Below are 14322 nucleotides of genomic sequence, written 5' to 3' on the forward strand. Positions count from 1 at the left end.
AGATGGGAATAAATAACAGAACAGAGGCTGGTTCTTCTGAGGAATTTGAACCTAAACGTAGACAACATTTGAGGAACAACAAGATGGCTGAAAAAACAACAAGAAAAATTGAGATAGGATGGTTTCATGAAGGTAAACAAGTAAGAAAGCGTTCAGGTGGAGGAACTAGAACCGTCAATATTTGTAAACATGCAAAGAAATCTGACATTTTAAGTCAAGCTAAGGAACTGTTCTTTCCACGAGGTGTGTCCAAAAAGGGACCATGGGAGAACTTTAGTCATGACGTTTATGATTTTCAAGAATCAGTGCTTGAAGATGACGTCAGTGTTGGAGAACTCTACACAGTACTTAAAATGGGAGTGCTAAGATTTTACCTGAATACAACGTGTATCCCAAATGATGATGAACTTCATGCAAGTGATACTGAGGGTCAAGCAGAAATGCATAAACCACAGGAACAATGTGCCACTCCTGTCATTTCTGTTGATTCAATCAACTCTTTATCTCAGTCATCATCAGAAGTTATAATAGGCACATATTCAGGTGAACCTATGGCATGCAGTTTGGAAGACACTTTGGTGTATGAACCCATGCACTTGCCTGTCACACATGACTCTGACTTGATAATAACTAATGTCATTTATCCCTCAACAAATGATGCTGTCAGTATGATTGATTTGAGTTTTGCAGAGGATTCTTTCAGTACTAACGTACATCAAGTAGATGTTACAGCTAATGGGGCCATGTCTTCAACTCCATATGAACTCCTACATGTAACACTAAAGCTGCATAGGATCACTCTTTTGGATGAGATGATTCACCAGTTTAAAGATTCAAGGATCATGACATACAAATTGAAGTACAGCATCATAGATGAGAAAGGATCAGATGAAGATGGTGTGTCCAGAGATGTGTACGCAGGCTTCTGGTCTGAATTTTTGGATCGTGCAGCAGAAGGTGAGGATATGAGAGTGCCATCACTCTCTCCAAAATGGCAAGAGGAGGACTGGAAGTCAATTGGAAGGATCTTGGCCAAAGGATTTAAAGACCAAGGATATTTTCCAACTCGTCTGGCTGCAGCTTTCACAGTGGCACTCATTTTTGGAGAGCATTCAGTCACAGATGAAATTATGATTGATTCATTTCTCTTATATCTGAGTCAATCGGAGAGGGATCTGGTCTCCCTTGCTTTCAAAGAAAATCTCCTTGGTGATGACAAAGATGAACTGCTGGATCTTCTGGATCGTTTGGGTGTGACCACCATTCCAACACAACAAAACATTAAAGAACTGATGCTTAAAGCTGCCCACAAACAGATCATTCAACTGCCAAAATATGCCTTAGACAACATGTCTGGAGAGGCCAATTTGATTTTCAGAGAAACCTTCAACAATCCAGTGGATGTGCTAGAGATGTATGAAGACAAAAGACCCACAACAAGAAGGTTTTTGAAGTTACTGGATGTCTCACCTCAAAATCAAGCAGAGAGCAAGTGTTTGCGTTTTTTACAGCAGTACATCAGGGGATTGGATGGAGTGGGATTGAGAAAGATGCTTAAATTTGTTACAGGCTCTGATGTTGTCTGCGTCAAAAAAATTCAAGTGATTTTTACATCTTTGGAAGGTCTGGCAAGACGGCCAGTCGCTCACACCTGTGGCCCAGTTCTAGAGCTTCCTTCCACCTACAGCTCTTACCCAGAGCTGCGCTCTGAATTGGAAAGTATATTGTCCAATGCACATGCACTTGTCATGGACATTGTTTAAATCATAATAAATGCTATATGGTGTTCTATTATTGAATTTGCAGAAAAGAGAGTTACGATTTGTTATTGATTTCACACAAAAAAATGCAGTATGAGAGTTAAGATGTGTTATTGATTTCACGGTTCACCAAAAAGAAATATGAGAGTTAAGATTTATTTTTTATTTCACCAAAACAAAAATGCATTATGAGAGTTTTGATGTGTTATTGATTTCACCAAAAAGAAATATGAGAATTAAGATTTATTTTTGATTTCACCAAAACAAAAATGCATTATGAGAGTTAAGATTTGTTATTGATTTCAATATTTGAGTTAATTGTTTTAAGAATTTTATTAGCTCTTGTGTTCACTTACGTCCATGGTTAGAGGTAATTGAATAATGGCTACATTAGTTTGTAAGTCATTGCTTATTTTATTTTTCATGGCATTTACATTTACTTTTTTGATACCTTCTAAAGTAATATAACTATGTAATTTGGTTAAAGCTGCAAACTAGTGTACTTATACATTCAAATGTCTTTTAACAGTTCATATTTCCTTAAAAGATGCTGAATGGTCAGGGTTCAGTTTACTGTGACATAAATAAAAAGTAATCAGTTCAATGAGTCAATTTGTCATTTTTTTCATTTATTACAGTTTGACTTTTTAATGTGTATAGTTTCATTACAATCCAAATGTTCTTATGCTTTACGTAAACAAATTAAAATGTATATAAAAGTTGCTTCTTAAATTACTTGTTTACAGATGGGTAAACATTAATTGAAATGACCAAAAACCTTTCCTTTGTACAGTAAAGTATGGTACTTTATAGATTTATATATACAACAAATGCAAATTAGAAAAAAGAAGAAAGATTAAAGCATGGATGATTCCAATTGTTGCTTACAAATGTGCAATTATACAGCTTCTAAGGAACAGATACAATTCAATAGCTTCATTTGGTGATGTGGGTGGATGAAGATGGTTCTCTTCCATGAGAAGACATGATAAACTAAAAACTGTCTCATCACATGAATATGGCCCTCTTTGAAGACATTCCTCTCTACAGGCTTCCACAGTCTCATGAGTAACCTGTTTCAGGTAATCTCTTACTCCAAAAAGGTGTGGCAGGTGATACATCATGAGTGGACGGCCATTTGGAGCCACTGCATTTCGGCTCTGGCGAATTATGTGAGTGTTCCACAAATGCTGAACTTGCTGCAGCTCTTCCTATAACAGGAAATTACATTAACATACTTTATGATTTAGTAGTATAGAATGGGTCTGTGTACTTATGCATCTATTCATTTTTCCTTTTTAACCATGACAAGAAACATATGTTATGCAATGTTAAAGGTTAAAATTTAAAATAGAACTGTATTCAGAACATTCTAACAAAAAGTATTGACGTATTTTCAGATTTTTGTTAATAGCTTTATGCACCTTTGTTATACATTTTAAAAATTCACAAATAAATATTGAATCTGCAAGCATGCTGCTTTATGCAAAACATCATCACATTCTATTCATTATGATAAGTTGGGCAAATCCATGCAAATGTCAACCTTATCACGAAAAGTAGAGTTTTTAACATTATTATACTATAAAAATAATAATATACTATATATATAGAACAGCCCATAGGCTTCTTCATACTGTACATTTATTACATTATTATTATTATTTGAATGTGTTAAATATTTTTACTAATTAATACAACATGCTAGCTAGATCATTACAGTCAGTAAGAAACTCAATCAGAAGGCTGCAGCCTCCGGTGGTCACATTTCTAGGCTGCATACGTCATCAAGACTTATTTCAGAATATTAACAATTATAAAGTTGACTATTATTCTTAGTCAATAAATTGTTGTAATGTGCGTATGACTTGCGAATGTAATGCTCAGTTATTAACTTAAATAAACCAAGCTTGATACCGTATGCAGCCTGCATATGCGACCTCCGGAGGCTGCAGCCGTCAGATTGAGAAACGGCCAAAATCTTTAATGGTTTTTAAAAATGTTTAATTTGTGTAGTAGCGGTGCCATTGGGCCAATATGTTGTTGATTATCCTATTAAAATCCTCACGTAACAATTTTTATCATGGGTAATTTTTATCAGCAATAATATATGGCAGCCTATATTTGAGCATCATGTAACGCCGGTAGGTGTCAGTATAAGCAGGTACCTACCCAGTCTCACAAGGTTTCGTGATATAGTCACGTACATTTTTTATTCTTTTTTCGTTATATTATCACGAATTTCCGAGTTTTTTCGTGACCATATAACGAATTCCTGTTTTCTTGTGGTTATCACGTATTGGTTGCTATTGCTATGTCGCAGTACACTTTAGGTAGCGAAGGACACAATAAATTATACTAGCCTATAATAATAATATACTATAAAATAGGCATTTACTATAAAAATAAATAATGCACAGGCTTGAAGACAACTTTATAGGAGTTAGGTTGTAGACCATTATGGTTGCATTATAAATTCTCCATACTGTATAGATATATCATTATTGTTTGTTATTATTATTATTATTATCATTTGTATTTGTTACATTTTTTACTTATTTATACAGAATATTTTGATCATTTATTTCTTACAGTTAGTAAGAAGCTATACTCCGTAAACTCTGCCCGCAGTAGTACTTGCTTATACTGACACCTACCGGCGTTACATGATGCTAAAATATAGGCTTCCATAGTATTATCGCTGATAAAAAATGACCCATTATAAAAATTGTTACGTGAGGTTTTTAAAACGCTGTTTGGATAATCAACAACATATTGGCCCAATGGCACCGCTACTACTCAACATTTAAAAAAAAAACATTAAAGATTTTGGCCTTTTTTTTTAAACAGAAAGCTGCAGCATCCGGAGGTCGCATATGCTGGCTGCATACTTCATTAAGCCTGGTTAAGTGTACCTTAACGATCGTTTTTACGATCTACTTAGCCTTACGATGCTTTTGGGAAACCCGGAAGCATCGGAAGCATTATTGTTTATTTGTTTAAATTACTTTAATATAATATATTTAAAATTCAAATGAGAAATCAAATTTAAATGACCAAACATAAATTAATAAAGAAGATAAACGTATTTGGTACAATTTTTGTAAAAGTTGGTACTAGCAAATGGATAAATGGTTCCTACCAATTGCTGCTATAATTCATCTAGGCTACAGTAAAAAAATGTTTTGAAGGGTATGGCATCTGATTTAAGAAACCAAATAAATATTTACGGTACAATGCAATAATCCCTAATAATAAATAAACATAGATAATAAAAACAAATAATAATAATAATCTAAACTATAATATAAAATGCAGAAGGCATTTTGCAGTGGGACGAGTCCTAACTGAATACGGAAAATAATATTTCATTATGGACATTTTAAAACATTTAAAAAGTCATTGAACAATAATAAAAATATTATAAAAAATATTAGTGCACATCGGCTAAAGATCATTAGCCTAAACAAGCTTCTGCTACAAATTTGAGTCATTCTATTGGGGACATTTCAGCACTTGACAAACGGATAGCGACTCGTAAGTAGCACTTAAAACCCAGCTGCGAGCGATCGTTTCACGTGCATCTTTGGGACCACAAGAATCCTACAAGAGTCGGACTGTGTAAGAGAATAAGACTACACGAGAGTATGATTGCTCGTTGCTCTGTCATATGCACAACCTTATTAAAATGTGTGTAATCTGTTACCACAATAGTAGGCCTACTTGATCTGTTTAAAATGATTTCATTGGCAAATGTCTGCTAAGGTATTAAATTAAAAATAATCCCGTTATTCATATTTTGTATTTTTTATCTGAATGCACAATCCATAAATCGAAAAACAAGTCGTTATTCGTTTTATTTTTGTTTTTAATTTGAAAAATCGATTGAACGAACGATACACGGATTTAATCCACATCTTTTTTTTTCAATATTTATTTGTGAAGTTTTAAAATGTATAATGAATGTGCATGAAGCATTAACAAAAATCTGAAAATACGTCAATATTTTTGTTAGAATGTTCTGAATACAGTTGTAATTTAAATTTAACCTTTAACATTGCATTTTAAAAATACAACAACCATTTATATTATGCTTCTTGTCATGGAAAAAAAATGAAAAATGAATGGACGCAAAAGTACACGCCAGAATCAAACAGCTTGCTTACATCTTACCTCAATGATATTCAGACAGGTGAATGATATTAATTGCGTGTCTAGGAAACTACCAGTGAAATTATCATTATCCTTCAAATCCTGGAAACGATTTATCCAGTACTGAGCATGATGTTTTCTCATGAATGCCCACCAGCTCTCAATGCGCTGGTTGTGGTTGCTTGAACCGTAAATGTAGCAGTTTGCAGAATATTCGTCACGGTGGTCATAGCGTAGAAACTTTTGCATTTGCTCCACATAACAGTTCTCTGTTCCCAGGTCTGACCTCACTCTGGCTGGTGTCCCCATTCTCAGTCCAACTTCATTAATAAAATATCCCGCGATAACCTTCGGGTTAGAATTAGTAGTCATGGAGCCAAATTACCACATTCTAGAAAATCCATCAATCGCGCCATTGATGCAGACACCAAAAGGTTTCAGTTTGTCATAGGAGTCCATGTGCCACATAAAATTTGGGCCAGGATTTAGATACATCCGACGTCTTAAGCGATTTCTCCTTCTCAGTTGCACTCCATAGGGATCCAGGATATTTAATAAATGTCGAATTACACTTTGACTGACAACAAATCCAGCCTGAACACATTTCAGATGTTGTAGTTTATATCCATGTAGCTTCCCATAACGGGCAAGTTCATCCACAAGGAATAACGCAACTTCCAATAGGTCCGTGTGATTCTTACGTCTATACAGTCTCAGTTGTTTAAGATGTCGACGCAGAGTACGCATGCTAATAATAATTCTGTCGATATGACTTAATGCCAATAAAATGTCTGCGTGACTTAAACCCAGAATAAAGTAAAAGTAAATCAGGTCAGTTAAATGCGCCATTACTCCAAAAAGCTGCTCTGTATGGTTGAAATGAAATGATAATGAAACAGCGTGAGAAAAATGACGTCGTTAACAAGGGAAAATATCTCGTTATAACGAGAAAAGATTTCGTTTTAATGATATAATATCTCGTTATAACGAGAAAAACATTTCGTTTTAATGACATAATATCTCGTTATAACGAGAAAAGATTTCGTTTTAATGATATAATATCTCGTTATAACGAGAAAAGATGTCGTTATAACGACATAATATCTCGTTATAACGAGAAAAGATGTTGTTTTAACGAGAAAAGATGTCGTTATAACGACATAATATCTCGTTTTAACGAGAAAAGATGTCGTTTTAACGACATAATATCTCGTTTTAACGAGAAAAGATGTCGTTTTAACGACATAATATCTCGTTATAACGAGAAAAGATGTCGTTTTAACGAGAAAATATGTCGTTTTAACGAGAAAAGATGTCGTTATAACGACATAACTGAGTGAAAAAAATAATATGTATGTGGCAGCAATGAGCCACCGTAGTTTTAAACCTGTATGCATTAGTTTTTTTCTGATTAACACAAAAGAAAATATTTTGAGGAATGATGGTAAACCCACAGCAGATAGTGACCATTGACTCCCATAGTAGGAATAAAAAAAAGATGGAATTTTATAGGTTCAATGAAAACTCTTTCATAATTTACTCATCCTCGTGTTGTTTTAAACCTGTATGCATTAGTTTTTTTCTGATTAACACAAAAGAAAATATTTTGAGGAATGATGGTAAACCCACAGCAGATAGTGACCATTGACTCCCATAGTAGGAATAAAAAAATGAAGGAATTTTATATGTTAAATGAAAATTATTTCATAATTTACTCATCCTTGTGTTGTTTTAAACGTGTATCCATTAGTTTTTTTCTGAATAACACAAAAGAAAATATTTTGAGGAATGATGGTAAACCCACAGCAGATAGTTACCATTGACTCCCATAGTAGGAATAAAAAAATGATGGAATTTTATAGGTTCAATGAAAATTCTTTCATAATTTACTCATCCTTGTGTTGTTTTAAACCTGTATGCATTAGTTTTTTTCTGATTAACACAAAATAAAATATTTTGAGGAATGATGGTAAACCCACAGCAGATAGTGACCATTGACTCCCATAGTAGGAATAAAAAAAAGATGGAATTTTATAGGTTCAATGAAAATTCTTTCATAATTTACTCATCCTCGTGTTGTTTTAAACCTGTATGCATTAGTTTTTTTTGATTAACACAAAAGAAAATATTTTGAGGAATGATGGTAAACCCACAGCAGATAGTGACCATTGACTCCCATAGTAGGAATAAAAAAAAGATGGAATTTTATAGGTTCAATGAAAATTCTTTCATAATTTACTCATCCTCGTGTTGTTTTAAACCTGTATGCATTAGTTTTTTCTGATTAACACAAAATAAAATATTTTGAGGAATGATGGTAAACCCACAGCAGATAGTGACCATTGACTCCCATAGTAGGAATAAAAAAAGATGGAATTTTATAGGTTCAATGAAAATTCTTTCATAATTTACTCATCCTCGTGTTGTTTTAAACCTGTATGCATTAGTTTTTTTCTGATTAACACAAAAGAAAATATTTTGAGGAATGATGGTAAACCCACAGCAGATAGTGACCATTGACTCCCATAGTAGGAATAAAAAAAAGATGGAATTTTATAGGTTCAATAAAATTCTTTCATAATTTACTCATCCTCGTGTTGTTTTAAACCTGTATGCATTAGTTTTTTCTGATTAACACAAAAGAAAATATTTTGAGGAATGATGGTAAACCCACAGCAGATAGTGACCATTGACTCCCATAGTAGGAATAAAAAAATGATGGAATTTTATAGGTTCAATGAAAATTCTTTCATAATTTACTCATCCTTGTGTTGTTTTAAACCTGTATGCATTAGTTTTTTTCTGATTAACACAAAATAAAATATTTTGAGGAATGATGGTAAACCCACAGCAGATAGTGACCATTGACTCCCATAGTAGGAATAAAAAATGATGGAATTTTATAGGTTCAATGAAAATTCTTTCATAATTTACTCATCCTTGTGTTTTTTTAAACCTGTATGCATTAGTTTTTTTCTGATTAACACAAAAGAAAATATTTTGAGGAATGATGGTAAACCCACAGCAGATAGTTACCATTGACTCCCATAGTAGGAATAAAAAAATGATGGAATTTTATAGGTTCAAGAAAAATTATTTCATAATTTACTCATCCTTGTGTTGTTTTAAGCCTGTATGCATTAGTTTTTTTCTGATTAACACAAAAGAAAATATTTTGAGGAATGATGGTAAACCCACAGCAGATAGTGACCATTGACTCCCATAGTAGGAATAAAAAAATGATGGAATTTTATGGGTTCAATGAAAAAACTTTCATAATTTACTCATTCTTGTGTTGTATTAAACCTGTATGCATTAGTTTTTTCTGATTAACACAAAAGAAAATATTTTGAGGAATGATGGTAAACCCACAGCAGATAGTGACCATTGACTCCCATAGTAGGAATAAAAAAATGATGGAATTTTATAGGTTCAAGAAAAATTATTTCATAATTTACTCATTCTTGTGTTGTTTTAAGCCTGTATGCATTAGTTTTTTTCTGATTAACACAAAAGAAAATATTTTGAGGAATGATGGTAAACCCACAGCAGATAGTGACCATTGACTCCCATAGTAGGAATAAAAAAATGATGGAATTTTATAGGTTCAATGAAAAAACTTTCATAATTTACTCATCCTTGTGTTGTTTTAAACCTGTATGCATTAGTTTTTTTCTGATTAACACAAAAGAAAATATTTTGAGGAATGATGGTAAACCCACAGCAGATAGTTACCATTGACTCCCATAGTAGGAATAAAAAAATGATGGAATTTTATAGGTTCAATGAAAATTCTTTCATAATTTACTCATCCTTGTGTTGTATTAAACCTGTATGCATTAGTTTTTTCTGATTAACACAAAAGAAAATATTTTGAGGAATGATGGTAAACCCACAGCAGATAGTGACCATTGACTCCCATAGTAGGAATAAAAAAATGATGGAATTTTATAGGTTCAATGAAAATTCTTTCATAATTTACTCATCCTCGTGTTGTTTTAAACCTGTATGCATTAGTTTTTTTCTGATTAACACAAAAGAAAATATTTTGAGGAATGATGGTAAACCCACAGCAGATAGTGACCATTGACTCCCATAGTAGGAATAAAAAAAGATGGAATTTTATAGGTTCAATGAAAATTCTTTCATAATTTACTCATCCTTGTGTTGTTTTAAACCTGTATGCATTAGTTTTTTTCTGATTAACACAATAGAAAATATTTTGAGGAATGATGGTAAACCCACAGCAGATAGTTACCATTGACTCCCATAGTAGGAATAAAAAAATGATGGAATTTTATAGGTTCAAGAAAAATTATTTCATAATTTACTCATCCTTGTGTTGTTTTAAGCCTGTATGCATTAGTTTTTTTCTGATTAACACAAAAGAAAATATTTTGAGGAATGATGGTAAACCCACAGCAGATAGTGACCATTGACTCCCATAGTAGGAATAAAAAAATGATGGAATTTTATGGGTTCAATGAAAAAACTTTCATAATTTACTCATTCTTGTGTTGTATTAAACCTGTATGCATTAGTTTTTTCTGATTAACACAAAAGAAAATATTTTGAGGAATGATGGTAAACCCACAGCAGATAGTGACCATTGACTCCCATAGTAGGAATAAAAAAATGATGGAATTTTATAGGTTCAAGAAAAATTATTTCATAATTTACTCATTCTTGTGTTGTTTTAAGCCTGTATGCATTAGTTTTTTTCTGATTAACACAAAAGAAAATATTTTGAGGAATGATGGTAAACCCACAGCAGATAGTGACCATTGACTCCCATAGTAGGAATAAAAAAATGATGGAATTTTATAGGTTCAATGAAAAAACTTTTTATAATTTACTCATCCTTGTGTTGTTTTAAACCTGTATGCATTAGTTTTTTTCTGATTAACACAAAAGAAAATATTTTGAGGAATGATGGTAAACCCACAGCAGATAGTTACCATTGACTCCCATAGTAGGAATAAAAAAATGATGGAATTTTATAGGTTCAATGAAAATTCTTTCATAATTTACTCATCCTTGTGTTGTATTAAACCTGTATGCATTAGTTTTTTCTGATTAACACAAAAGAAAATATTTTGAGGAATGATGGTAAACCCACAGCAGATAGTGACCATTGACTCCCATAGTAGGAATAAAAAAATGATGGAATTTTATATGTTAAATGAAAATTATTTCATAATTTACTCATCCTTGTGTTCTTTTAAACGTGTATCCATTAGTTTTTTTCTGATTAACACAAAAGAAAATATTTTGAGGAATGATGGTAAACCCACAGCAGATAGTTACCATTGACTCCCATAGTAGGAATAAAAAAATGATGGAATTTTATAGGTTCAATGAAAATTCTTTCATAATTTACTCATCCTTGTGTTGTTTTAAACCTGTATGCATTAGTTTTTTTCTGATTAACACAAAAGAAAATATTTTGAGGAATGATGGTAAACCCACAGCAGATAGTGACCATTGACTCCCATAGTAGGAATAAAAAAAAGATGGAATTTTATAGGTTCAATGAAAATTCTTTCATAATTTACTCATCCTCGTGTTGTTTTAAACCTGTATGCATTAGTTTTTTTCTGATTAACACAAAAGAAAATATTTTGAGGAATGATGGTAAACCCACAGCAGATAGTGACCATTGACTCCCATAGTAGGAATAAAAAAAGATGGAATTTTATAGGTTCAATGAAAATTCTTTCATAATTTACTCATCCTTGTGTTGTTTTAAACCTGTATGCATTAGTTTTTTTCTGATTAACACAATAGAAAATATTTTGAGGAATGATGGTAAACCCACAGCAGATAGTTACCATTGACTCCCATAGTAGGAATAAAAAAATGATGGAATTTTATAGGTTCAAGAAAAATTATTTCATAATTTACTCATCCTTGTGTTGTTTTAAGCCTGTATGCATTAGTTTTTTTCTGATTAACACAAAAGAAAATATTTTGAGGAATGATGGTAAACCCACAGCAGATAGTGACCATTGACTCCCATAGTAGGAATAAAAAAATGATGGAATTTTATGGGTTCAATGAAAAAACTTTCATAATTTACTCATTCTTGTGTTGTATTAAACCTGTATGCATTAGTTTTTTCTGATTAACACAAAAGAAAATATTTTGAGGAATGATGGTAAACCCACAGCAGATAGTGACCATTGACTCCCATAGTAGGAATAAAAAAATGATGGAATTTTATAGGTTCAAGAAAAATTATTTCATAATTTACTCATTCTTGTGTTGTTTTAAGCCTGTATGCATTAGTTTTTTTCTGATTAACACAAAAGAAAATATTTTGAGGAATGATGGTAAACCCACAGCAGATAGTGACCATTGACTCCCATAGTAGGAATAAAAAAATGATGGAATTTTATAGGTTCAATGAAAAAACTTTTTATAATTTACTCATCCTTGTGTTGTTTTAAACCTGTATGCATTAGTTTTTTTCTGATTAACACAAAAGAAAATATTTTGAGGAATGATGGTAAACCCACAGCAGATAGTTACCATTGACTCCCATAGTAGGAATAAAAAAATGATGGAATTTTATAGGTTCAATGAAAATTCTTTCATAATTTACTCATCCTTGTGTTGTATTAAACCTGTATGCATTAGTTTTTTCTGATTAACACAAAAGAAAATATTTTGAGGAATGATGGTAAACCCACAGCAGATAGTGACCATTGACTCCCATAGTAGGAATAAAAAAATGATGGAATTTTATATGTTAAATGAAAATTATTTCATAATTTACTCATCCTTGTGTTCTTTTAAACGTGTATCCATTAGTTTTTTTCTGATTAACACAAAAGAAAATATTTTGAGGAATGATGGTAAACCCACAGCAGATAGTTACCATTGACTCCCATAGTAGGAATAAAAAAATGATGGAATTTTATAGGTTCAATGAAAATTCTTTCATAATTTACTCATCCTTGTGTTGTTTTAAACCTGTATGCATTAGTTTTTTTCTGATTAACACAAAAGAAAATATTTTGAGGAATGATGGTAAACCCACAGCAGATAGTGACCATTGACTCCCATAGTAGGAATAAAAAAAAGATGGAATTTTATAGGTTCAATGAAAATTCTTTCATAATTTACTCATCCTCGTGTTGTTTTAAACCTGTATGCATTAGTTTTTTTCTGATTAACACAAAAGAAAATATTTTGAGGAATGATGGTAAACCCACAGCAGATAGTGACCATTGACTCCCATAGTAGGAATAAAAAAAAGATGGAATTTTATAGGTTCAATGAAAATTCTTTCATAATTTACTCATCCTCGTGTTGTTTTAAACCTGTATGCATTAGTTTTTTCTGATTAACACAAAATAAAATATTTTGAGGAATGATGGTAAACCCACAGCAGATAGTGACCATTGACTCCCATAGTAGGAATAAAAAAATGAAGGAATTTTATATGTTAAATGAAAATTATTTCATAATTTACTCATCCTTGTGTTGTTTTAAACGTGTATCCATTAGTTTTTTTCTGAATAACACAAAAGAAAATATTTTGAGGAATGATGGTAAACCCACAGCAGATAGTTACCATTGACTCCCATAGTAGGAATAAAAAAATGATGGAATTTTATAGGTTCAATGAAAATTCTTTCATAATTTACTCATCCTTGTGTTGTTTTAAACCTGTATGCATTAGTTTTTTTCTGATTAACACAAAAGAAAATATTTTGAGGAATGATGGTAAACCCACAGCAGATAGTGACCATTGACTCCCATAGTAGGAATAAAAAATGATGGAATTTTATAGGTTCAATGAAAATTCTTTCATAATTTACTCATCCTTGTGTTGTTTTAAACCTGTATGCATTAGTTTTTTTCTGATTAACACAAAAGAAAATATTTTGAGGAATGATGGTAAACCCACAGCAGATAGTGACCATTGACTCCCATAGTAGGAATAAAAAAATGATGGAATTTTATGGGTTCAATGAAAAAACTTTCATAATTTACTCATCCTTGTGTTGTTTTAAACCTGTATGCATTAGTTTTTTTCTGATTAACACAAAAGAAAATATTTTGAGGAATGATGGTAAACCCACAGCAGATAGTTACCATTGACTCCCATAGTAGGAATAAAAAAATGATGGAATTTTATAGGTTCAATGAAAATTCTTTCATAATTTACTCATCCTTGTTTTGTTTTAAACCTGTATGCATTAGTTTTTTCTGATTAACACAAAAGAAAATATTTTGAGGAATGATGGTAAACCCACAGCAGATAGTGACCATTGACTCCCATAGTAGGAATAAAAAAATGATGGAATTTTATAGGTTCAATGAAAATTCTTTCATAATTTACTCATCCTCGTGTTGTTTTAAACCTGTATGCATTAGTTTTTTTCTGATTAACACAAAAGAA

This window comes from Paramisgurnus dabryanus, chromosome 18 (assembly GCF_030506205.2).
Source record: "Paramisgurnus dabryanus chromosome 18, PD_genome_1.1, whole genome shotgun sequence".
Classification (NCBI taxonomy): Eukaryota; Metazoa; Chordata; class Actinopteri; order Cypriniformes; family Cobitidae; genus Paramisgurnus; species Paramisgurnus dabryanus.